The 27469-nt window shown below is 36.8% G+C and overlaps 1 long non-coding RNA gene across 1 annotated transcript; it reads right to left on the bottom strand.

The window, feature by feature from the left end:
* Window positions 1-27469, bottom strand: LOC125265164. Its single transcript, XR_007184221.1, has 2 exons — window positions 27265-27469; window positions 1-393 (listed from the first exon to the last, which is right to left on the bottom strand). It is a non-coding gene; the product is annotated as an uncharacterized LOC125265164 (long non-coding RNA).

Raw genomic sequence — 27469 nt, 5'->3', positions numbered from 1 at the left:
TTTTAAGAGAATCAAATTATTTTTATCTTACACATTGAACTGCAGTTCATAATTTTCATTTCTGCTTGGATGAAATATAATAAGACTATATGTATCTGGAAAAACACACCACACAAATTCACTCTTCGTCATACATTCAAACTCCACCCTGACCTGTTGCAAACGCACTCTTCAAAACATTACTGCACGGCTGGAGTGCTGCTCTCCCTGGCAGTTTGCTTGGCGGTGCTGGTGGGTGGGATAATGGCCCGGGAGGACTGTGATTATGAGAGGGGAGGGGCCAAGAGAACACTTCCTCTTGCCGCGACATCATTTTTATTATCCGCTGCCCATCAGAGGTCCTTGAGAAACATGTACTTTCAGCCCAGGCAATCATTCATCTGGGGTCCTGCTCTAAGAGACATGGAGGGAAAGAGAGAGAGAGTGAGAGGAACAGGGGAATATCGACTGATACCCTTCAGCGGAACAGAGAGAAGAGAAGAGCGAGACAGTGAGGGACAGAGACTAACAGACACTTGGAGATAAAGAAGTGCTGACCAGCTGTGAGGATGATTACAGAATGCCTGCCTTTCTCTGTTAAACTGATATCAGCAGCCAATCATAATTAGATTCCTCTGTAACAGCAGCCAATCAAACATCAGCTCATTGTTTCACTTTGATTAATCCATCAAACCACACATCTTTGTGCCAAGGGTTTAAGTGCACTGTGAATAAATGTTGTGTATCATAAAAAAAAAGGGGGAAAAACATACAATGCAGCAGATGTTGTCTTGTTTCTGGTACAAGGAATCCTACTTCCTAGTTCCTTATGAAAGGATACCACCCCAGTGACAGCTTTTGTACCTTTTTATGCGTGTATTTATACTTGGACGTCAAGGATAAAATGTGATCCTGGAGAAGGACTCTGATAAGGTTGATACATGATCCTTGGATGGGTTGTGAGTACAAGACCATTTGACACAAAATCTTTAACTCTTGGTTTCAGCACTTTGCTGATTAACACAGCTCAGACCATCCTTTACCCCTCCTCTGATCATCAGCTCAACTGCTTCTCATCACAGTGCTCTGCACATGATTGGACAGAAACTGAGTTATGGCATTATCATGTTAGCACTGGTGATTAGCCAATGTGAGAGACAGTGAAAAGATGAAAGATAAAGAGAAAGTGAAAGGGTAAGAGTGAGGGAGACAGAATAATGGAACTGGAACCACCATCTTGAAACTAATGGCATGGTCACACTACACTATGGCTGTAATCCGAAATAACCCCTATACCCTCATTCACTCTTCCCTACATTATTCCACTAATATAATAAGTAAGCGAATTCAGACACTGAGTGCAGCGGAAGTGTTACGGACGCCATCCTCTGGTAAGACGTGTGAATTTATTCAGTGTGACGCTTACAGTGCATGGGTGTTCTCTAGCAGTTCTCTACACTTGTTATTGATGTTTATTCATTATGGGATTGAATGAGTGTGCTTGCTAATGTCCACTATGGTTTTGGACACTTCTACAAATGAATGTCCCCTCAAATAGTACACTAGGCTATGAGGGTATAGAGGCCTATACCGGACAGGACAGCAGGAATGGCAACACATTTTAGTCTATATATATATATATATATATATACACAGTACAGTCCAAAAGTTTGGAACCACTAAGATTTTTAATGTTTTTAAAAGAAGTTTCGTCTGCTCACCAAGGCTACATTTATTTAATTAAAAATACAGTAAAAAACAGTAATATTGTGAAATATTATTACAATTTAAAATAACTGTGTACTATTTAAATATATTTGACAAAGTAATTTATTCCTGTGATGCAAAGCTGAATTTTCAGCATCGTTACTCCAGTCTTCAGTGTCACATGATCCTTCAGAAATCATTCTAATATGCTGATCTGCTGCTCAATAAACATTTATGATTATTTTCAATGTTGAAAACAGTTCAGTGTACTTTTTTTTCAGGATTCCTTGATGAATAGAAAGTTCAAAAGAACAGCATTTATCTGAAATACAAAGCTTCTGTAGCATTATACACGTTCACCGTTCAAAAGTTTGGGGTCAGTAAGAATTTTTTTTTTTTTTTTTTTTTTTTAAGAAATTAAAGAAATGAATAATTTTATTCAGCAAGGATGCATTAAATCAATCAAAAGTAAAGACATTTATAATGTTACAAAAGATTAGATTTCAGATAAACACTGTTCTTTTGAAATTTCTATTCATCAAATAATCCTGAAAAAAAATATTGTACACAAATATTTTGTACAATTGTACACATTAAATGTTTCTTGAGCAGCAGATCAGCATATTAGAATGATTTCTGAAGGATCATGTGACACTGAAGACTGGAGTAACGATGCTGAAAATTCAGCTTTGCCATCACAGGAATAAATGACTTTGTGAAATATATTCAAATAGAAAACAGTTATTTTAAATTGTAATAATATTTCACAATATTACTGTTTTTACTGTATTTTTAATTAAATAAATGTAGCCTTTGTGAGCAGACGAAACTTCTTTTAAAAACATTAAAAATCTTAGTGGTTCCAAACTTTTGGACTGTACTGTATATATATATTTATATATATAAGCAATATCACACTCGTAGGTAATCACAGAGTGCTGGTATACTTGCCTGGAAAATCCAGCCTCACCACTGTACCAGCGGATGAGTCTGGTTGGCCATTGAATCAATTCGATTTCTAGGGCGGAGCAAATCCGAGCAAACAGGAAGTGGAGTAAACCAATCAGAGAAGGGCTGATATGCCGTTAGCAAAGCGACAAGAGAGTCAACAGCAAAAAGTAAATAATTAATGTGTTTTTGTTCATTTAAAACTGAATTCACGGCTGAATAGAACAAACTCTCGGGTCTCGCGTGCGCAATCTTTGTTGATATTGAAGGGACTTTCGCCGCACTAGAGTATAAATAAACGAATCTGATTGCACGGTACGGTTTGGAGTTGACTCGAATCGCGACGGAGGGCGGACTGACCAGACTAATATATCTTGTAGAAGATATATCAGTCTGGCCTTGCCAGGCAACTGGTATACAGCCATTTTGCACAGCTACTCATGTGATATTGCTTTTATACAACAGTTTGACGGCACAAGTGAGAGAATAAATAAGAAACAACAACAGAATGTCTTTAAAAACCCTCTTTTGTATCAAAGGCTACCATGTATCAAAGTCTGAGAGATTAGATCAAGCACAAAAAGTTACTGATGCTCAAACAAATAGTGTTACTACCATCCATGGTCTCCCCTATATATAAGTAATATCACATGAGTAGCCGTACAATATGGCTTTCGGGATGGTAGTAACACTTTTTGTTAAACATGAGTAACTTTTTGTGCTAGATCTCATCTCTCAAACTTTGATACACGGTAGCCATATTTTTCCACTACAAATAAAACATGCTTTTTTGTGCATGCATCTTTAAATGCAAATGAGCTGCTGCTCCCCACCCTGCTTTTCAGAAGAGGGCGGAGCCTATACATTGTGTGCCTTGGATACTCTACACTCACTGTAAAAACTTATTGTGATTTTAACAGTAAAAGACTGTAAAAATGCTATGGTGAAAAACTGTTAAAGGCACAATATGTAAGATTTTTATATTAAAATATCCAAAAACCACTTGCACAGTGTTATATATTTCGTTCAGCTGTATACTTACATTATCCTAAATGTTTCCAAGAATTTGTAAATTCACAATTTTAAATAGTGCCCGTCACTCCCTTGTCACTTGTCACCTGTCAATGACGTAATATCTGCGTTATCCTTGGTTTCCTTGTACTGCATAGTAACAATGGCAATAGACGCAGACAGCTGTGTAACATCTAGCGGCACTCTGTTGTTGTGGACCATGGCAAGCAAACTTTGGGACAAAAGGAGTAATAAAAATGAGGAACAATATCGGTGTGGCGTTTTCGAGATGGTGAGAGCTTCGCGACAACTTTGACTTGACAGAGCTCGACGCTGCTCTTGCACATTATGAGATGAATGAAATGAAATGTCCTCGCGTGTTGCACTGATATCTGTCTCTTATTAGCAATCGCGCCCCCAATTCTCGGCCACGCCCTGCTTCATACCACAGTCATGTTAAAAAACATGAATGTATTCACTCATCCATAAACATTATTTCGCCATAAATATTATTAGATCCAGCGGAATGATGACAAGTTCCATGAGTCCAAGCTCTTTCACTGCGTCATCAATTTACGCCTTTGTTATTGTTTTGAAGAGTTTAGCGACCCCTAGCGGCGAAAAAACACTGTGCCTTTAATTGGTTTACAGAAAGTTTCTGTACTATGTACGGTGAATAACTGCAATAGATCTGAACATTAAATTTACAGTTTTTGGAAGTAAAAAAATAACAAGTCATTGTATAATTTACAGTGAAAAACCATAAATTGACATTCCCACAATTCCCTGTGTGACACTTCACATTTGATGTATTTTCTTTGAAATAACTCTGTTTCTTCTTAGTTTTCATCATGTGACTCCACTGTGTTTGGTGGTTGTCAGTGTATTACATGGGTACAAAACAGGTATTAGTACTTCAGTAGGTTGGTAAATTAACATTATATCAGTTAATGAAATAAGTTTTTTTTACCGTAAATTCAACAGATTTTTTTTTTTTTTTTTACAGTGTGTAAAATAAACAGTTATGAACTGTAATTATTATAATATAAACCTTTAAATTATATGGTTATAACTATAAAATACACAGTAAACTGCTGTCAGTAAAATGCTGTCCCGTAAAACCTAAAACGTTGCTACTGTATTTTTTACGGAAAAGTTCTGGCAATCACAGCTGACATTTTTTTATCGTAAATTTACAGGGGATTTTTTTACAGTGTACCAAAAACTAACAAAACATCTGTTTGGTTTTGATTATCATCTCTATTGCGATCATGCTCATGTGACATTGCAGTTCTTCATCATCATGATTATTAGCATGTGTTTTAAAGCCATATCAGTCTAAACTTATGATATATGGTTTTCTAAGCATACACATCCGAAGCCCAAGCACAGAGGGCTGGAAGTCAGATGGCGTGTGAGTATTAAAATAATTTATCTTTCATGTGTTATTGCACTTAAACTGTCAAATACACACAGAGTTATGTCAAAAACACACAAAGTTCCCATAAAAGCAGTTGGTTATATCTGTGAGCACAAACAGTGAGTAAAGAAATCAAATGTGTATTTTAGATCTGTGTATTAAAGTGACAGCAGTGTAATATACAATACCTACTGTCAGGGTGCGAACTACGGGGGAGCTCGGGGGATTTAAATAAGACATGGACTCCCCTGAAAACGTGATTTGTGAAATTGTGGGGGGTCTCAAAAAATATTGACAATGTGTTACTTTGATGTGCAATTTCAGTTTAGTGTATGTGATCATTGTGGATTATTATGTGTAAAATTACAAAAATATCATTCATTCATTCATGCATGACTGCGATTTAAACCTAATTCACTTCAATAAAGATAACTATGCTATTCTTGTCATGAGCATCAAGGTGTGGGGGCACTGCAGTGCATATTCCACTCATGTTTAGTACATGTTAAAGGTGCCATCGAACGTTTTTTTACAAGATGTAATATAAGTCTAAGGTGTCCCCTGAATGTGTCTGTGAAGTTTCAGCTCAAAATACCCTATAGATTTTTTTTAAATTAATTTTTTTAACTTCCTATTTTGGGGCATCATTAACTATGCACCGATTCAGGCTGCGGCCCCTTTAATTCCTCACGCTCCCTGCCCCCGGAGCTCAGGCTTGCCTTAAACAGCATAAACAAAGTTCACACAGCTATTATAACCCTCGAAATGGATCTTTACAAAGTGTTCGTCATGCATGCTGCATGCATACATCAGATCATGTGAGTATAGTATTTATTTGGATGTTTACATTTGATTCTGAATGAGTTTGCGGCTATACTCCGTAGCCAACAGCTAACATTACACGCTGTTGGAGAGATTTATAAAGAATGAAGTTGTGTTTATGAATTATACAGACTGCAAGTGTTTAAAAATGAAAATAGTGACGGCTCTTGTCTCCGTGAATACGGTAAGAAACGATGGTAACTTTAACCACATTTAACAGTACATTAGCAACATGCTAACGAAACATTTAGAAAGACAATTTACAAATATCACTAAAAATATCATGTAATCATGGATCATGTCAGTTATTATTGCTCCATCTGTCATTTTTCGCTGTTGTCCTTGCTTGCTTACCTAGTCTGTTGATTCAGCTGTGCACAGATCCAGATGTTAATACTGGCTTGTGTAATGCCTTGAACATGAGCTAGCATATGCAAATATTGGGGGCGTACATATTAATGATCCCGACTTGTACGTAACAGTCGGTGTTATCTTGAGATTCGCCTGTTCTTCAGAGGTCTTTTAAACAAATGAGATTTATATAAGAAGGAGGAAGCAATGGAGTTTGAAACTCACTGTATGTCTTTTCCATGTACTGAACTCTTGTTATTCAACTATGCCGAGGTAAATTCAATTTTCCATTCGATGGCACCTTTAACTCAAACAGCAAGGAAGCTGACCCCAGGCTTGTGTTAAGGTAAGGCATGTTATTCGCAAGTATGTGTTGTATCTGGGTTGTTATAGGTCTGCATGACTGCTCCAAGTCGAACAAGCCTCTTGTCTTATGTGTAAGGTTCTGATTGGTTGATCGTCTTGATTGTTCACACGTGTTTTTCATTAGTCTTGCATAGCCCTCATGTTCCATTGTATCTTGTCTAGCTTTGTTTATGAAACCTGTTGTTGTTGTTAAGTTCATGTTTATATATAGGTTCATGCTCATGTTCAAGTTTTGTTTATTTGTATTTGTTCATAGAACGAAAGAGAGGCTCTCGAGAGCAAGCATAAACGTCACATCCTTACAGAGCCCTGCACGACATGCTGACAAATCATAGCCAAAAATAAAGAATCCATTCTATAATTTTAGATAAAATGTGGCCAAGAATTAAGAATTAGTTTCCACAACTTATTAATTCGGTCCCTTGATTTAGTAAATCATGGCCATGTTGTACTAATTTGTTCACTCATTTTGATTTAACTAAAACAAGCAAACGAATTATTACATGGTGGCAATGATTTAGTAAATCAGGGGGGGGGGGGATTATATTGTGCACACGATTTACTTAAAACGAGGGAACGAATTAGTACAACGTGCTGATGTATAAGTCGTGGGAATTGTTAATTCTTTCATATAGTCACTTTAACATTCCACAGAGTGCACTGTAAACAAGTGGTACATTTCTTCAACCCGATCTCACAGCAATTCATACGTATTTTACGCGGTGGCTAATTCGCATGAATTTGTACGAATGACCTACCCCTAACCCCACCCCTAAACCTACCCGTCACTGGGGTTTAGCCACCTTGTAAAATACGTACGAATTGGTCGTGAGATAGCGTTGTTTTTTTAGTGAACCCTAGTAAATCCTATGTACCTGTATCCCTTTCGCCATTATCCGTTATAGAAGGTTCATTAAAGTGAAGACAGAAAGCATACTGTAAACATTAGCTCTAATTAATATGAAAACAGCACAGCGTGAAAGAATATCTGTGTTTCTTGAGCCTGATTTGAGGCAGTGCAGGGCCATCTAATGATGTAAACTCTCAGTGTGTGGAGTTTAAATGTGTCCTGTTTCACTTGCAGCCCGGCTGGAGGTCAGTGTGATCGTTAATCTGATCCTGATCCTAGACCTGCCTGTCTCTTTCACACCAGACAGCTTATTGTCATGATGATGGCCATGACAACCCTTAACCTCCCTCCCACCCCCCTCTCTCTCCTGCACGCATTCTCTCTCTCCCCCGATTGTCTCATCACTCTGAAGGGAGACTCGTCTCTCACACAGCTACCTGATGGCCGACAGGCCTCAGCTTCCTGTGGGTCTGATAATCAACGTGCTGTCAAGACTGTCAATATCCAGCAGACGAAGAGGGGACGGGGGACGACACACATATACATACAGATGCACGCACACACAAATATGCACGCATGCATGCGGATACCTGCTCAAGGACTCTCAATCACAAGCTAAAGAGCCCATATAGTGACATATTCTCGTATATATATCCACTATACAGCGCACATACACGTATGCGCACACATACCTGACGTAAATCGGCTGTGGCTGTCAGGCTGTGCTTTTAGTAAAGGATAGATTAAACTCTGTGCCTGGATCTCTCTTTATGATCACTGCAGGCTTTATTAATTAGGCCTAATCATGATGAATGCTGGGCCTGTCATCTCCTCACACTGACAGGAGACAGGGTTCATGTGGCCTGCTTGAAGCTCAGTGACAGGGAGAGACGGCACAGTTTTAAACAGGAAGCTGACCCACGTCACCACAGCCGTCACCCTCTCACACTGGGAAATCATCACAATACATCACTCATTAGCTCATGTCACAGGTGACGTGAAGATAGATTTCAGCCCATGTGCAAGAGGAAAAATTAGCTTTATGGTCATCACATTCAGCACAACATTTTATTACAGTATTTTTAAATCATTTATAAAACGAATAGTTCCAGTCCTTGATTATGATTGGCTGAGCTGTGTTCTAAGCTGTTGGAAAGTACTCTATACACACATCTGCAACCTTATTACATCAGTGTGCTTGCAACCATTTTGTTTGACATTGCTTGGCGGAAGAATTATCTGTTATCAATAAATTATTACATTTTTGTTGCTGTGTGTTTATTTTATGACACCTTGCCATGTATAGGTAGTAAAATTGTTTTATAAAATCGATAAGCGCTGTGAAGCAGTGGTTTAGCTGTTCTAAAATCACTGTAAACCAAAGCTTCACTAGGCTTATTGCTTTATTTAACTTTTTCATCTATAATATTTATGCCGTAACTGTTTATCTTTTTTTTTTAAATAATGTCAAGGGCTCAACAAATATTTTTTGTTAGGGCCAGTGAAAAAGTTTGACCTGTATATGAATTTAACTTATGCTTCCTTGTGAAGTTATTATAAATGTACAGGGTACTACAGGGGTGACTGATCCTGTTCCTGGATATCTACATACCTGCAGAGTTCAGATCTAACCCTGGTCCAACACACCTGTCTGTAATTTTCAAGTGTTCCTGAAAATCTTAGGGTTCGTCTCAATCAGCTTCCTAGTTTACGATGTCGTGAATCAGTATATCGTGCATATGAATTCGGGCACTGGTAAGGGCACTAAGGACCAAACCTAAACAGTGAACTGCCCACATTAGCGGACTGCCCACATTCAGCCCATGATGGGCCAGCCTGTTCGGGCCCAGAGCAACTTTTGTAACTTTGGGCTCATGCAGGTTTTGTGTGGGCAGCCCACTTTCGTTTCTCTGTTTGGCTGCTTTTTAAAATTTCATGTGAAATTCAATAAGACCTTCCATTTATAATTGCACAGAAGAAATAAAAATTAATGATAAATTACAGTAATTCACATTTTTTATACAGAAAAATTACTGTAAAATTGACTTTCTTAAATTACATACGGATGTATGTAAAATTGCAAAAAATAATCTGTAACTAAAGCTGCAAGTAGCGATGAAAGGGCCGTCGCACCCAGGACCACCACCACCCGGAGGCCTTAGGAAAACAGTGAACAGTGGGCGACATTCATTTAAGCGCGGAAATATATGAAAAATGTGTCATTTTGATGTGCCACACTTCCTGCTGTCTGCTTTGACTATAACTGAATATTGCCTTGTTGATGTCTTCAGGCCAGGACTATTATCAAACGTGAATTTTGGGGCAGACTGGACATTGTTTGCCTGATTTACAACAACTTCCTGTTTTGTGGTGTTAATCGCAAACATTAGCACTTAGTGTTAAGTGCCAAGTGTTGCAAGATTTAACATGTTTTTAGTATTTTTGGCACTTCATAGTATATTTAAATGTGTTCACTGGGAGTGAATTATTGTGCAAAGCATGCTATCTCCTGTTGTCAGCAGGTGGCGCTATGACTAACTGAATATTGGCATAGAGATGTCTTCAAACCAGAAATCTTATCACACATGTGAAGTTTGAAGCAGAGCGGACATTGTATGCCTGAGTTACAACAGTTTCCTTCTTCATGGCGAAACATCAGACTTTGTCAGGCCGCCACGAACACGCCCTTCAGTGAAAACTCAAGATCTTTGCAGTTTATCATCGCTAAGGCCTTAAAGGTCACCTATTATGCTAAATCCACTTTTACAAGGTGTTTGGATATAAATGTGTGTTAGCAGTGTGTGAACACAACCACCCCACAATGATAAAAATCCACCCACTCCTTTTCTTTTAATCCCATTAAACCAAAGCAGTCTTATTAGACAAGCCGTTTTGATTCTCTGAGTAATGTGACATCACATTACTCATGTCCCCCCCACAGCCACTGATTGACAGTCCTGTATTACCATGGTTTCCGCCCTCAGCGAGTTGTACACTGTCCACCATTTTCTCCGCGGTCGAGCAGCTGTAGCGACAACAATGTCTGGTAAGTAATTGAGATCCCAGCTAACAGAATTTTGTTATAAGAACGTTCTCTAAATATTCAGTGTTGGTTCTGGGAACGTTAAAAGCGTCCAGTTTTCTTGACGTTATAGGAACGTTTTTATAAGGTATAACGTTCCTCAAACGTTCTTTCAACTTAATTTTGATCTAAAATTCAACTTTGTTGGAACGTTGATTCGTAATATTCCAAGAACATGAAAATGTTCAGTTTCCTTAATGTTAGTAGAATGTTATTTAAAGGTTAGTATGATGTTCCTGAAACATTCTTTCAACTTAATTTTGATCTAAAATTCAACTTTGTTGGAACGTTGATTCATAACATTCCAAGAACATGAAAATGTTCAGTTTCCTTAATGTTAGTAGAATGTTATTTAAAGGTTAGTATGATGTTCCTGAAACATCTTTCAACTTAATTTTGATCTAAAATTCAACATTCTAGGAACGTTGATTTGTAACATTTCAAGAACATAAATTGTCCAGTTTCCTTAATGTTAATAGAATGTTATTTAAAGGTTAGTATGATGTTCCTGAAACATCAATTCATTGATTCAATCATTCAAACACCTGCTCTGAAGCACTGAAAGAAAGAGAAATAAGAACACAAACTACAACTTTCTTCAGCCACAGCCTTAGATGAACTGAATATAAAAGACATTAAATCTCTGAAGATCTGATTAAACAACTCCACAAACAGCATTACCAGCTTCACTTATTACTAACCAGACTGACTTTATTTCTGTCACAAGTCTACAGAAGCTCTTACTGAGAATTAACAGAAGTTTAGATGTTTAGTTTGAGGTCACCATCATGGAGGTTGGTGGTTGCTTTAGTTGAGCTCTTGAGCCGTGATTATTGTAGCGTTGATTCTTTATCAGTAATTGTATATTTTCAGAAAACCTTTCTGCACTGACAAAAAAAAGTCAGCATGTCTGTTTTAATGACAGACAAACAACTGCATTAAAGTGGTTTATGCAACTGCTTTTTTTCTTTAATTGTTAACTTAAGAAATGGAAATGCTGTATCAAACTCAACCAATGTGAAAAATATCATTTGTATCACTGTCTAGGGCACATTTAATGTGTTTTTACTCCTAACGTCAGTTGAGTGTTTGAAATAGCGTTTTGATTAGCATTGGATTATAAATATACTTTATTAGTACGGAAATACCCGAGAAGGCTTGAAGAAAAGAACATATAAACCATGTATTGCATGATGCCCTCCTGGAACAGCGCTTTGTTATATCGCGTATATTTGGAGTATTTGGAGTATCTGCTCAAGAGCGCCCTCCGGCGTCCAGTATGAAACAGACTTGTTTAGTGCCAAAATAAAGCTCAGTCAATACTATTCAGGGTAAAAATAGGAAAAATAATTCCTCTCTCTAAAGAACTTTAGTTGAGCTCTTGAACATTCTACTAACATTAAGGAAACTGAACATTTTCATGTTCTTGGAATGTTACAAATCAACGTTCCTACAATGTTGAATTTTAGATCAAAATTAAGTTGAAAGAACATTTGAGGAACGTTATACCTTATAAAAACATTCCTATAACGTCAAGAAAACTGGACACTTTTAACTTTTAACGTTCCCAGAACCAACACTGAATATTTAGAGAACGTTCTTATAACAAAATTCTGTTAGCTGGGATGTTTTGTTGTTGGATGTAAGAGTGAACATAACAGTCTTCATTTATTGACATCTGAGCCGCTGAACGCAGTGGATTAGTTTTATTTTTGAAGGGCAACACAGAACTAATATACACATATGATTTCTGGAACATTCCCACGTAGAAGGCAACGTTCTCAGGACCTTGCACAACATTCCCTAAAAGTTCTCTAAAGGTGACGAAAATTCTAACCTTTACAGAATGTTCGGGACATTCCTAAAATGTCCTCTTTTGGTAATGAATGTGCTGCAGTTTAAGGTTCCTTATATGACTTTAGGGGGACATTCCATTTTGGTTATTTTATGGTCAAAAAAGAAGGTTACAAATAGGATATTTGGGACATTAACAGAACGTCCTGACACGGTCCTCTGTTGGTAATTTAATAACGTTCCCGAAATGAGTTTAGGGGGACGTTCTATTTTGGTTATTTTATGGTCAAGTGAGAACGTTACAAAGAGGACATTTAGGAAGTTAACGGAACGTCCTATAGTAATAGTCCCCTAAACATTCCCAGAACGTCCTGAATGTTCCCTGAAGGTCCACCAAATAACGTTCCCCAAACCTTGTTCCCAGAACATTCTCAGAACGTCCCCACTGGTGTTAAAGACGTTGTCTAGTAACGTTCCCAGAACGTTCAGAGACGGCCGTGATGTGGAGTTCTTTTAAGGTTCGTCAGGAATGTTATTAAATGACAAACAGAGGACCATGTGGGAACGTTCTGTTAATGTCCCAAATATTCTCTTTGTAATATTCTTATGTGACCATAAAATTTACCAAAATGGAACGTCCTCCTAAAGTCATATAAGGAACCTTAAACTGCAGCACTTTTATTACCAAAAGAGGACGTTTTATGTCCCTACCCAGCCAACATAGCATGGTGGGGTCCAGATGGGTGTCACCTGGGCTGCCTAACTGGGGCCCAGACATTTTTGTCCATGGTTTCCATGGAGGCCCCACATGGGTTAGCCCAGATTAAATGAACACTGCTCAGTGTGCACACTACAGGCTGTTAAATGTAACACAGAAACATACTGGAGTTAATGAGATAATTAGGTGATAATGAGAAGAATCGCTGAAGGACAGAGAAACAACAAGAACTACAACTTCAGCCACAGCCTTCGATGAAATCAACTGAATATAAAAGACATTAAATCACTCAAGATCTGATTAAACATCTCCACAAACAGCATTACCAGCTTCACTTATTACTAACCAGATTGACTTTATTTCTGACATACATCTACAAAAGTTGTTATTGAGAATTACCAGAGGTTTAGATGTTGATGATTTGTTGAAAATAAGTTTGTTTTGTTGTCACCGTGATCGAGGTCAGCGCTTACTTCAGTTAAGCAGTTTGACTCTTGACTGTTTTAGTAATAATGTTTCTTTGGCTGCTCTTGCTGTTTGTTATGGCAAGAAAAGCAAGAGTCAATATGTTTAGCTGTTCAGTGATATGAATCTAATTGTCATCATGTTATGGTTTTGTTCACTGATCTAATGACTGGGCTTTATATGAAAAAAATATATGAATTTTGTGCTGGATCTTCTCCAGAACAACTAAGTTGTAAGTTACAAAAATCAGAGCAGAAGAATAAATCTGAAAAATACAATGTACATTAAATCCTTTAAAACACCTGCAAGATTTATTCACACACAGACATCCATTGTTGAGAATCATATGCTGATTCTTGATGCCTGTGTAAGTGAACCTTGCAGGAGGTTTGAAGTGTTTAGTGAACAATGTGTTTTTCAAGTTTTCTGATTAAAACATTTTTATTGCTGTATTCAAGAAAAGATCCAACACAAAGTTAATCACATTTTGCTCATAAAAAGCTCAGTCATTAGACCAGTGAATTAAGCCACTAAATGATGACTATATTTAGATCATTTAGCAGCTGACCACATTGTCCCTTGTTTTTCTTGCCATAACAAACAGCCAAAGAAAAAATTAAAAGTTGTAGTTAAGAGGCAAACTGCCTAACTGAAGTAAGCGCTGACCTCGATCACGGTGACATCAAACCAAACGTATTTTCAACAAATCATCAACATCTAAACCTCCGGTAATTCTCAATAACAATTTTTGTAGATGTATGTCAGAAATAAAGTCAATCTGATTAGTAATAAGTGAAGCTGGTAATGCTGTTTGTGGAGTTGTTTAATCAGATCTTGAATGATTTAATGTCTTTTATCTTCAGTTGATTTCATCGAAGGTTGTGGTTGAAGTAAGTCATAGTTGTTTTTCTGTCCTTCAGCGATTCTGCTCATTATCACCTAATTATCTCATTAACTCCAGCATGTTTCTGTGTTACATTTAACAGCCTGTAGTGTGCACACTGAGCAGTGTTCATTTCATCTGGGCTAACCCATGTGGGGCCTCCATGGAAACCGTGGACAAAAATGTCTGGGCCCAAGTTAGGCAGCCCAGGTGACACCCATCTGGGCCCCACCATACTATGTTGGCTGGGTAATGTTCTGTAAAATGTCAGAATTTTTGTCACTTTTAGAGAACTTTTAGGCAAAGTTGCGCAAGGTCCTGAGAACGTCGCCTTCTACGTGGGTGTTTTATAGAAAATAATAAAGTTTGAAGTCACCATTATGGAGGTGAGTGTTTGCTTTAGATGGGCTCTTGATTCTTGACACTTTAACACTAGATTTTCTCTGACTGCTTTAACTCAAAATATGCTTGTTATAGCATAAAATGATCAGATTCTGATCAGATTAATTTGGCTATTTAGTGTTAATGATCATCATGGACTATTCTGATTCACTGATCATCACTGAAGTCTAAACTGTGATTATATTAACAGTTAGTTTTTTCTTTTTTTAATGTAAATTTTGTTTTTTGTTCATTATACTGACATGAATTTTGATACTGAATTTTATACTGATACTGAATTTTGAGCAGAGTCTTTTAGACTCACACAGACATCATGAATCAGCGTATGAACCTCAACAATGATGACAAACAAAAATCTTTTTTGTGACTTTAGTAGCTTGTTTTGTGATGCTCACAAAAGTTGATCTGTTTATCTGAAAACTTTTGTCACCGTTGTTGAGGATCATACACAGAATCTTGATGTCTGTGTGAATGATCTTTATGTTGTCTGAATAATTTCTGCACTATGAAAAAAAAAACTTTCAAAATATTGAAGCAGGACAGGATTTTATGCATTATCATAGCACTACAACATGAAAGAATTACACTATTCAGAGATCAGTGAATAAAGCCACTGTATGATGAAAACAATCATAAACCATGAACAACCAAACTTATTTCAGATCGGATTTGTTTTCTCACAATTTTTTTTACCAATGCTTCAGAAACACACAACAATTGGCGAAAAAGTAAAGTCAAAAGTCAGGAGCCCAACTAAAGTAAGCGCTAAGCGCTTACCTCCATAACGGTGACATTTATAAATTTTGATAAAACATCAACACCTCATTAAGAAGATTTGTATGAAAGAAAAGTCAGAGTCGTTTGTAATAAGTGAAGATGCAGATATCTAGAGAGATCTGTTAGTGTTTAATGTCGTTTCTGTTATCTGAGTTTTGTGAGGTTACCATTGTGCTGTGTATTTGTATGTGTGTAACTATGTATTTGCTGATGCAAAATTTAGTCTTTGTTTGAACAACCACTTTTGTTTTCAATTCATTTCAATACATTTTTTGATAAGGGCAGTAGGGATGTCCTGAGAACATTTCCAAATAAAATATGGTTCCCTAAAACGTTCAGAGAACATATTTAAAGTTCCCTGAAGGTCCACCAAATAACGTCCCCCAAAACGTAAAAGAACTCCACATCGTGACCGTCTCTGAACATACTGCGAACGTTTCTAGACAATGTCCTTAACACCAGTGGGGACATTCTGAGAATGTAAAATTTCTAGCGGGGTTGCCTGCTAATTACGTTCAAAGACATAACTTACTGTTTATGTGAATTGTGTTTTTGACAGAAACTTGTGTGTATTTGACAGTTTAAATAAAACAAAAAATGTGAAAGAGAAGTTAGCTGTCTGTGTGTGTGTGCTTCAGGTAAGTGCGCTCTAAAAACGATCAGAAGTTTAAACTGATATAGCTGATATAACGCGTGGAAATAATAAACTTTAACGATGAAAGAAGAACTATGCTATCAGTGAGAGTGTTCACGATATAGATGATTATCAAAACCAAGCAGATGTATTGTTAATATTTGGCAGAGAATCCGATTGAGGCAGGAACTGTGATCGTAAGAGGGGGCACATTCTGGGGACACATGAGACTTAAATTAAAAAAATCTTAAAAAATGGGCATTATTTGGGACCTTTAAGATTAGACTGACCAAATATTATGTTGATCTGATTATGAGGAGTTAATCACAGTGTAAAACATGTCATTTCCTGTTGCCCGCAGGTGGTGTTATGACTGTAACTGAATATTGCATTGTAGATGTCTTCAGGTCAGGACTCTAATGAATCATGTTAAATTTGTGGCAGGTTGGACATTGTATACACAAGTTACAACAATTTCCTGTTTCATGGAGAAACATCGAACTTTGGCAGGCCGCTACGGAGACGCCCTTCAGTGAAAACTCAAGATCGTCGCAATTTAATGTCGCAAAGGCCTTTAGATTTATACCTGTTCTGTTTTGACTGGAATGTGTCCCAGACCACCTCCTGAAGTGGTTTGAGTGATCGGATTTATATCCATCTCCAGTGCCACATACTTCACAACTTCCCATTCTTTTCTCCTCTTATCGCTAGTAAAGCAGTAAAGACTTACATCGCTTCTCTTGTGGCTCATCGACTGAAAATTACAACCAAAATCTGCACAATATGGCATCATATATTATATTCAGAGTTGTGTTGCGGTAAAAATAGCCATAGAGTAATGCAAGTAGCTGACAGAGTGCAACCATTTGACGTCATCGACATAGAACGCAAACAAAATGGCGGCGCCCATTGTCCAAATATGGATTTTTTTAAATAACGTAAATCTTTCATGTGTTTTCTGCTACATATTTTAGTAAGAGACATAATTTATGTTATATTAAGCCATACAAGTCTGAACACCAGGGGATCCCTTTAAACACTAACAGATCTGTCTAGATCTCAGCATCTTCACTTATTACAGTCTAGTATGACTATTTCTTTCACACAAAACTTTTAGATGTTGATGTTTTATTGAAAATAATAAAGTTTGAATTCACCGTTATGGAGTGTTTACATTAGTTGGGCTCCTGACCCTTGACTTTTCAGCATAAGTTTTTTTCTGGCTGCTAACTGTGTGTTTTTGAAGCACGTTTGTTATAGTGAAAATTGCAAGACAAATTCTGGTTTATTGAACTGGATTACTTATTGATGATTCAATCATCACATAACGGCCTGATTCATTGGTTTTATCCAGAGTCTGATCTCTGAATATGTTTCCAGTTTTGCAGCTTTACAAAAACTTTGCCATACGAAATTATCAAATCGTTAGCCTCATAACATAATTGCCTAAGTCATTTTGTGGCCAAATTGTGATATCTGCCTTTGAAATATGATCTGGGCAATTATGCTATGAGACTAACAAAATGTACTTCAGAAACACACAACTACAACAACCAAAAAAATAAAAAATAAATAAAGCTAAGAAGTCAAGGGTCAAGAGCCCAACTAAAGCAAATGCTTACCTCTATAACGGTGACTTCAAACTTTATTATTTTTAATAAAACATCTAAACCTCAGTTAACTTAATAAGAAGCTTTGAATTAAATAAATAAAGCCAATACTGGATTGTAATAAGTGAAGATGCTGAGATCTAGAGTGTTCAATGTTCTGTTTCTGTTGTCTGAGTTTTTTGAGGTTACCAATTTGCTGGAAAGTAGATCCTGTGCTTCAGTCAGTGATAAGCCCAGAAACACTGATATTATACTGCATATTGCTTTATTTAAAGGCAATAACCATATAGTTGCTGATGAAGCACTAGTTATATCAGCTCATGCAAGTGTACTGATTCTAACTAATTGTTAAAGGAGATCTACAATTTACTTTTTTTTGGTAGATGCTTCTGTCAGTCACTGACCATTTCTTTTTAAGAATATTTAACTGTTATATTCATTAATGGTAAATGTTTGGCACCCTTTGCTGTCAGATGTATTGTTGTAGATTAATAGTGTGGGCCTAGTGAGGGCTACCCATGCAGGGCCAGCTCTAAGGGGCCAAAGTTTTGCCAATGAGCAAATTCTCATGGGCCCTGCGCTGGCAGCCTGCTGGGGGCCTTTACGCTAGCCCTAAGTGGGCCCATAAAGGGCCTATGCAGGCTTGTTTGCAGGGGAGCTGATTGAGAACCACCCTTAGTTCTGTTGTGTTTGATCAGTGTTGGAGCTGAACTTTGCAGGAAGGTAGATCTCCAGGAACAGGAGTGGACACCTCTGGGGTGCTCCAATGTTTGCAATGCCTTGCAAAGGTCAACAAAAATACTTCTTTATTGTTGAGCATTGATGTCTCTCTGAAATTTGACATTTGAAAATATAAAACATATAAATAAAATATTTATTATATTTTGTACATTTTCTGAAGCGGTGGCCTAGCAGTTAGTGTATGTGCCGACATGTGGAGCTGTACGTGATCATGGGTAATGCGAGTTTGAGTCTGGCTAGTCATTTATTGGTCCTGTTCCCTTTATACATTATTTTCCTTCCTCATTCTACTGTCAATTCATAATGTGAATTTTTGTATAATGATCTTAAACCTTGATTCAAAAAAACTGCATAATCTTTAATTTAAGATTATGTGATAGTGTATCTAGACTCTTCCTGATGATTCTCTCTTTGACATTGTTAATGCATTGACATCCACTTCCTCTTCTTCACTCTTCCATGACATATATGACTTGTTTGAGTCATGTCCACCTGCAAAAACCATTACCTAATTCTTCCTGTTTTTTTTCCTTCTATAGGGTATGCTCTAACTGTGTTCCATTGTTTTGCACTGTGTGCGTGTGTGTGTGTGTGTGTGTGTGTGTGTGTGTGTGTGTGTGTGTGTGTGTGTGTGTGTGTGTGTGTGTGTGTGTGTGCGTGCATGTGCATGCATGAAGCCCAGCTAGTTCAATCACTGACCCTGAATCAGTTAAGGAAACAGTCTGGCATCAACTGTAATGAGAATAAATGAAATGACTGGACATCATCAAGCAACACACACACACACACACACACACACACACACACACACACCCCTCTTCATCATGGCCCTTTGTTTCCATAACAGCAACAATGAAAAATTAGACCTAATTAGTTGCACAGTACCCTTTGTTGAGGACTTTGTGAAACACTATCCTGTAAGAATTACATATTTATGTAAATCCCCCAACAAATAACAGCAGAACTAATAGGCTATCAGGCAGATTTTACAACGCCAGCAGGATGTCTGACACGTGACAGGTGACCTGCACGCTCCATGATATAATGAGGGTTTTCATCACTCTTTTTCTCTCTGTTTCTCTCGCTTTAGAGTGATAGTGTTTCAAGCGGTCGTGTTAGCAGAGATAAACCTCACATCAGTTGAGGACGTCCTCCCTTTAACAACTGCTTCCTGTGAGCTAAGTGCTGTGCAAGGTCTCACCTTCTGATCACTTCAGCAGACTGAAGCACAGGCAACACGTCAGACAGACATCTCATGTCACTGGGAGATGAACTGGTTATCTTAACGTACAGTCGTTTAACTCAAGGTCACAAAACTGCCTGGCTAAAATCCCAGTATGTTCTACTTTGATCAGTCGTAATATGAATATGGCTGTTCATAGATTAAACGTTGTAATGATCCTGGGCCTCATTTATGAAATGTTGCGCAGAAACCGTCCTAAATTTGATCTTACGATCATTTCTCAGATGCACGTACATGTGATTCAAAGAATAAACGTACACACAGAAAACAAGCGTACGCCTCTCTTTCAGATTTGAAATCTCTAAATCGCAAATGATATTGAACTTGCACACAGCTGAATGGTTTCAGTTCTCCGCATTTTAAAGACATTTTACATTCCCAGAACATTCTCAGAACGTCCCCACTGGTGTTAAGGACACTGCCTAGAAACGTTCCCAGTATGATCAGAGACGGTCACGATGTGGAGTTCTTTTAAGGTTTGGGGACGTTATTTGGTGGACATTCAGGGAACATTCAAGATGTTCTCCGAACGTTTAGGGAACCATACTTTATTTGGAAATGTTCTCAGAATGTCCCTGCTGCCCTTGTCAAAAATTGAATTGAAAATTAGAGCTAAACTGATTAACAAAATTGGCTGTTCAAACAAAAACTAATTTTTCTTAAATGTCTTACAAAAACAACAGCACATGCATGAGCTAACGTAACTGCTGTATCACTGCATCAGCAAATACACAGTTACTGTCTTTAAATAAAGCAGAAGAACATCAGTGTTTCTGGATCATCACTGACTGAAGAACAGGCTCTACTCTCCAGCACAATGGTAACCTCACAAAACTCAGATAACATTAAACACTAACAGATCTCTCTAGATATCTGCATATTCACTTATTACAAACCTCTCTGACTTTGTTTCTTTCATACAAATCTTCTTAATGAGGTGTTGATGTTTTATCAAAATTTAAAAATGTCACCGTTATGGAGGTAAGCGCTTACTTTAGTTGGGCTCCTGACCCTTGACATTTTGACTTTATTTTTTCTCCAATTGTTGTAACTGTGTTTCTAAAGCATTTGTTATAAAATCTGAGCAAATTGATTTGGTTACTGGTTGATGATTTTATCATCATACAGTGGCTTTATTCACTGATTTCTGAATATTGTATTTTCTTTCATGTTGTGGTAGTGCTATGATAATGCATAAAATCCTGTCTGCTTTGATATTTTGAAAGTTTTTATCATTATGCAGAAATTATTCAGACAGCATCACATAGATTCACACAGAATCAAGATTCTGTGTATGATCCTCAACAATGGTGACAAAATTTTCAGATAAACAGATCAACTCTGAACATCACAAAACAAGCTACTAAAGTCACAAAAAAGATTTTTGTTTAGTGTTACCATTGTTGAGGATCATATGCTGATTCATGATGTCCATGTGAGTCTAAAAGACAGCATTCAAAACTCTGTCCAATATAATGAATTAAAAAAAAAAAAACAACAACTAAGATTTAATACACATAGTTTAGACCAGGGGTGTCCAAACTCGGTCCTGAAGGGCCACTGTCCTGCAGAATTTAGCTCCAACTTGCCTCAGCACACCTGCCTAGAAGTTTCTAGCCTGTAGTAAAACCTTGATTAGCTGGTTCAGGTGTGTTTAATTAAGGTTGGAGCTAAACTCTTCAGGACAGTGGCCCTCCAGGAGCAGGATTGGACACCCCTGGTTTAGACTCTGGTGACAATCAGTGAATCATCAGCACTAAACAACCCAATTCATCTGATCAGAATTTCTCTTGTGTTTTTTACTATAACAAACATGTTTCGAAAACTCAGTTAAAGCAGCCAGAGAAAATCTAATGTTAAAATATCAAGAATCAAGAGCCCATCTAAAGCAAATGTATAAAACACACACGTAGAAGGCGACATTCTCAGGACCTTGCGCAACTTTGCCTTAAAGTTTTCTAAAGGTGACAAAAATTCTGAACCTTTACAGAACATTTGGGACATAAAACATCCTCTTTTGGTAAAGTGCTGCAGTTCAAGGTTACTTAAATGATTTTAGGGGGACATTCCCATTTGGTTAATTTTATGGTCACATAAGAACGTTACAATGAGGATATTTGGGACATTAACAGAACGTTCCCACATGGTCCTCTGTTGGTCATTTAATAACATTCCTGATATGAGTTTAGGGGGACGTTCTATTTTGGTTATTTTATGGTTGCGCGAGAACGTTACAGAGAGGACATTTGGGAAGTTAATAGAACGTCCTATAGTAATAGTCCCCTTAATATTCCCAGAATGTCCTGAATGTTCCCTGAAGGTCCACCAAATAGGTCCACCGGTCCCCAAACCTTAAAAGAACTCCACATCGTGACCGTCCCTGAACGTTCTGGGAATGTTTTATAATGTTCAGAGTTGATCTTTTATCTTTTTTGTTGATTGTCACCGTTGTTGAGATTCATACGCTGATTCTTGATGTCTCTGCTTATCTAAACAATACCATAGTTCAAACATTTTTTGTAAATGAGTTTAAAAATTCTTCTTAACTGATTGCTTTGCACTGTTAGATTTTAAGCTGTAGTATCACAGTACTGACACTGGACGAGTTTAGTGAACCATGCATTACAGCAGCCAAAAAAAAAAAAAAAAAATGTTAAAAAGTCAAGGGTCAAGAGTCTAACTAAAGCAAACACTGACCTCCATCATGGTACAGTCAAACGAAACAATAAAACAATCTCTGAAGCTCTGTTAATTCTCAATAAGAACTTCTGTAGACATCTGACAGAAATTAATTAAATCTGGTTAATAATAAGTGAAGCTGGTAATGCTGTTTTTGTTGTTTAATCAGATCTTGAGAGATTTAAAGTCTTTTATCTTCAGTCGATTTCATCTAAGGCTGTAGCTGAAGTCTGTTGAAGTCAGTGATTCTGCTTGTTAACAGCAGGTGTTCATCACTAATGCTCAATCACTTAATCACTTAATTATCTCATTAAGTTTAACACTGCTTCAGTGTTTCTCTAACACTCTGTGTAGACACTAGTGATCAATCAATATTGATTTTTTAGAACCGATATCGATGCTGATCAGTTGTTTATGTGCCCGATAACCGATATGCAGAACCGATATTTATTTACTGTTATACTTCTGTTTATAACACAATTACAACACCACTGAACTGAACAAACCATTTTATTTATAACAATCACTCCCTCCTTGCATAGTAAACAAAACAAATCTTATTTATACACCAATAAATTTAGTTAATTGTAATCTTCATATACCAAACTAATTTTATTTATAAAAAGCATCAGCAGCAACACTTATGTTAACAATAATCAAAATAAATGTAGAATGTCTAATGTTTTCAAACAGAGAAAATAAATTAAAGACAGGAGCCATATCAACTTTGCAGAGATGTAATACTTCATTTTAAACTAGTTTTAGTACATTTATAAGCTGTTTAATAGGCTAAAGAGTGAAGAATAATTTGCTGGATAATGTTAAATAACTGAATAATATTTCTCTGGAATATTGGAATATAACAAACAAAACATCATATTTTATTGCATTTCTCAACTGGTATATCAGAATTATTAATAATGTTTTTGTCATTCTAGATTATGAAATATCTGCTGACCAATTGCTGTTTATCTATGCATTTACACAGAACTATACTTAAACTGTGATCGCTCGCGGAGATAATAAATAATTAATTTTCATAAAGTTGCATTTACTTGGATGTTTATTAGTGAATTAATGGTTATAATAGTAAATGGTTATATAATTATGGTGTTTTAAACAAGTGAATCTTGTTAAAAGTTACATGCGGTGGCCGAGCATCCACCCGCTGAGTATAGAGCAAAATGCAGAGGACTTCACGAGATTAATGATGAGCATAGACAACAGAGAGAGAATTAAATTCAGCGCTTTTATTTCCAACATGTGCTCATTCATGGCTGTATTATTTAATTCATGCAAAGTTACATTTTGACGGATTATCTTACGTGACTCCTTGAGCTTGTCTCCATTTCTTAAAGACAAGCTGCATAAACTAGCTACATTTTAGGCATTTATGTACCCTAACACATCTAATTTGTGCATTAAAGGCTATTACTGTATGTTAAATAAAGTTTACTAATTACAGCAAAGCAGGTAAGTATACTTTACCTGTGCACACCATTGTCTCGTCTCCCCTCAGATGCCCTGTAATGGCGATCCTGCGCGCACCCACAAGATGCGCGGCGTTTATCGGTAAATCCGATATTACAAAACCGATATCCAATTATGGTAAAATGCTTAAAGTGCATATTGCAGGTAAAAAAAATCGAGATAAATATATAACCTTGTACGAAAATACCATATAAACAGGTACTGCAGGATTTTAAAATGTTTTGCAAGACATAAGGGCACAAATTTAGTAGATAAAGTGACGGTCTCTGTAAAAAACACATTTTTTTTCAACGTTGCGTCATTTTATGTCACAAGAGGGAGTCGTTCGCTGAGTAGGTTGGTATTCAGTAACAGCGGTCGTGAATCTGTGTTTTCAGTAGTTTTTGCATTTTAATTTATCATCGTCATGGTTAACTATTGTGTTTGTGGAGGTTGCACAAACTCCAGCCTGTCAGGACATCGAGTCCAGAGGTTTACTAACAAGAAAAAGGACGGTGCTATTTTCCATGTACAGGTGAAGAGACGGGACTTCACTTCTGCATCTGCTTCGAAAAACACGTTCATTATAGACCAGAGGATTATCATCCCGGCGATATGATGGAGTATATTGTAATACTACTGTAAATGATGATATTAAAATGAATAAACTTATACACGCGATGCTTCTTCGCTGTTTTTAAGTGAATCAGTTTCAACACTGATGAATACAAATTATGTACACAAATGCATACAGTCTCACACTCAAACAAAACAGTTTTGAATTATGTGCTGGTAATGTAAATACTCCAATTTCATTCATGCAATGTATGTACATTCAAGTTCACTCAACTACATACTCATGACGTCATATACATCCTCACACTATCAGTGAATGGGCACAGAATAAACATAACACAGAATTAATGAATAAAGCCAGGATAACATGAAACACATTCAACAACACTACTGTCTGTTCATCCGCCGGCTGGAGATTGTCACGGATCCATTAGAGATGCAGTTCAATGAAAACTTGAATTGTGCACCGTAAGTCTGGTTGTTGTTGTTGTTTTGTTTTTTGTTTTTTTACATTTGCTAACTACCAAATCAGTCGTGATGAGAAACCGCTATATTGCGTAATGTTAGTGTGGACAGATATTAATGAGTGTGACATAGGCTATGCCTGATCAAAGTTTATTAGTTTTTGTTGTTAGTAATCAATAATCCTAGATGTCCAATACTAGCTTTGCTGTTGCCTGATACATGATAATAATCTGTACAATATTGTGATCTGAGCACAGTGTTACATATTGTTAGCTAACGTGTATATCTATAAGCTAACACTGGTCTCTGCCCTGGTTCTCCTCACACCACAACTCAATTTGTCTCCTCTGACTGTTATTCCGTCTAATCCTGGCCTGTCCCTGCTCTCTTGGCCGCATAGCAAGCTAATTATGGCTGTGGTCTGTTATACAAGTATGAATAAACATTTACAATTTCCCCAGCGTCCGAACTGTCATTGCGATCCATTGTTTTCCTATTGTTTAATATTTATATTGACCGCACTCCCTCCCGTTACGCCACTTTTTTACTTGCGGAAGTAACATTTTCTTACAAAAAATGACTCCAGAAGCCTAAGTAGCGTATTTATATGTGTAGTTTAAAATCTAGTTCCTACATTATTTTTCTATACATTGAATCACTGAAGCTCTAACCTGCAATATGCCCTTTAAATATCGGGGAAAATATCGGTAAATCGATATATCGGTCAATCTCTAGTAGACACATACTGTAGAAGTGTTCATTGAAAACTGAATATTTTGCTGTGGGGTTAAAAGGGTTAAAGGTGTAAGATGGAAAAACCCCCAGAGTGAAACGTAATTTAACAGTAATCAACTGTTAATTAATTTATGGCAACATACTGTAAAAAAAACCCCAGCAATTTACTGGCAACCACAGCTGCAGTAGATTACCGTAAAATCAATGAAAAACAGTAATATACTGTAAATTAATTTATGGCAACAAACTGTACAAAAACAGCAATTTACTGCCAACCCTGCTGACAGTAGATTACCGTAAAATGAAGGGAAAAAAAAACAGTAATATTCTATCAAACGTAACAGTCAGATTTACTATGCAAAACAAGTTCATTTCACTGAAATATTAGTGAAAGTTAATAGAAAAAGATTATGCAAAGTCAATAACTGATAAGGAGAGTGCATTTTGAATTGTACTGTTTTGTGTTTTGATATAGTAGAGATCTTTTAGTTTAACTAAATCATTTTGGGGGTTACCATTATGCTGAAGAGTAGAGCCTGTGCTTCAGTCAATGATGAGCTGAAAAACACTGATGTTATGCTGCATGTTGCTTTATTGAAAGGCAAAAACTTTGTTGCTTCCGATGCAGTGATAAGCTGTTTGTTAAGTACTTCAACACATGTGCTATTGTTAACTTAGACAAGCTGCAAAGATTTGAGTTAAAGTCATGTTTTTAATTATTACACTATTATATATTAAATGTTTGCAGTTAACAGAGGTGGGTAGAGTATCCAAAAACTGTACTCAAGTAAAAGTACAAGTACTTATAGAAATATTTACTCAAAGTAAAAGTGAAAGTAACAATCCTAATAGTTACTTGAGTAAAAGTAAAAAAGTATCCAATAAAAATCTTACTCAAGTAGCTCGTTACTAGTTACTTTTATTATATATATATATATATATATATATATATATATATATATATATATACACACACACACACACACACAATAGCATATTTAATGTTTATTATTTAAATAGATATTTAATTTATTATCATAATTAGATATCTTTGCAACAAACAAACATAGAAGAAACAAGCATTATTTCTAGCATCTGTAAACCCGAATGTATCGTTACTATATTAATAACGTATACAGCTAACGTTACATTTTAAAGAAGAGAGAAAACTCTTTACATGTGCTCGCGCTCATATCTGAACTTGACACAAACAATGATCAAATACACATTGACGGATCTTCTTCGGTCTGTTCTCCAAAATGTAATCAAATGTATATTTCAGCAGGCGCGTCGCACGTGTAAACTGGTTAACTGTGTCAACGCAAAGCGTTCATTTTCAAGACGAACAGGTCGCTGGCGCCGCCATTGCGCAATAGTATATGTATAAATTAATGTATAAATTAAGATATATGCCCATAAAAACGGTAAAGAAATACTACATACTTTTGTTATAGTGACGTAATAATCTGTTTGGTTATAAAATGTCGGCTATTGGCTGTATCATGAAGTAAAATCAAATGAAATCGATAGGCCTACCTGTGGAATTGTTCACAGACAGCATACGCAGCTCAACTAATAAAGGTCTTCATCGCTGGCAAACAACTGTATGCATTTGCAGATTTGCTTTTAATTGATTGTAGGTCCACTGCCACTTCATCCAACGCTCCGAGTGAGAAACCGCTTCAAATGATTCAGCGCGTGCTGGAACTGAACAAATCATTCAAACTGATTCGCGAATCAA

Source organism: Megalobrama amblycephala, linkage group LG3, assembly GCF_018812025.1.
Source record: "Megalobrama amblycephala isolate DHTTF-2021 linkage group LG3, ASM1881202v1, whole genome shotgun sequence".
Lineage (NCBI taxonomy): Eukaryota > Metazoa > Chordata > Actinopteri > Cypriniformes > Xenocyprididae > Megalobrama > Megalobrama amblycephala.
The sequence above is the reverse complement of the archived record's forward strand: the minus strand, read 5'-3'. Positions and strand labels throughout refer to the sequence as shown.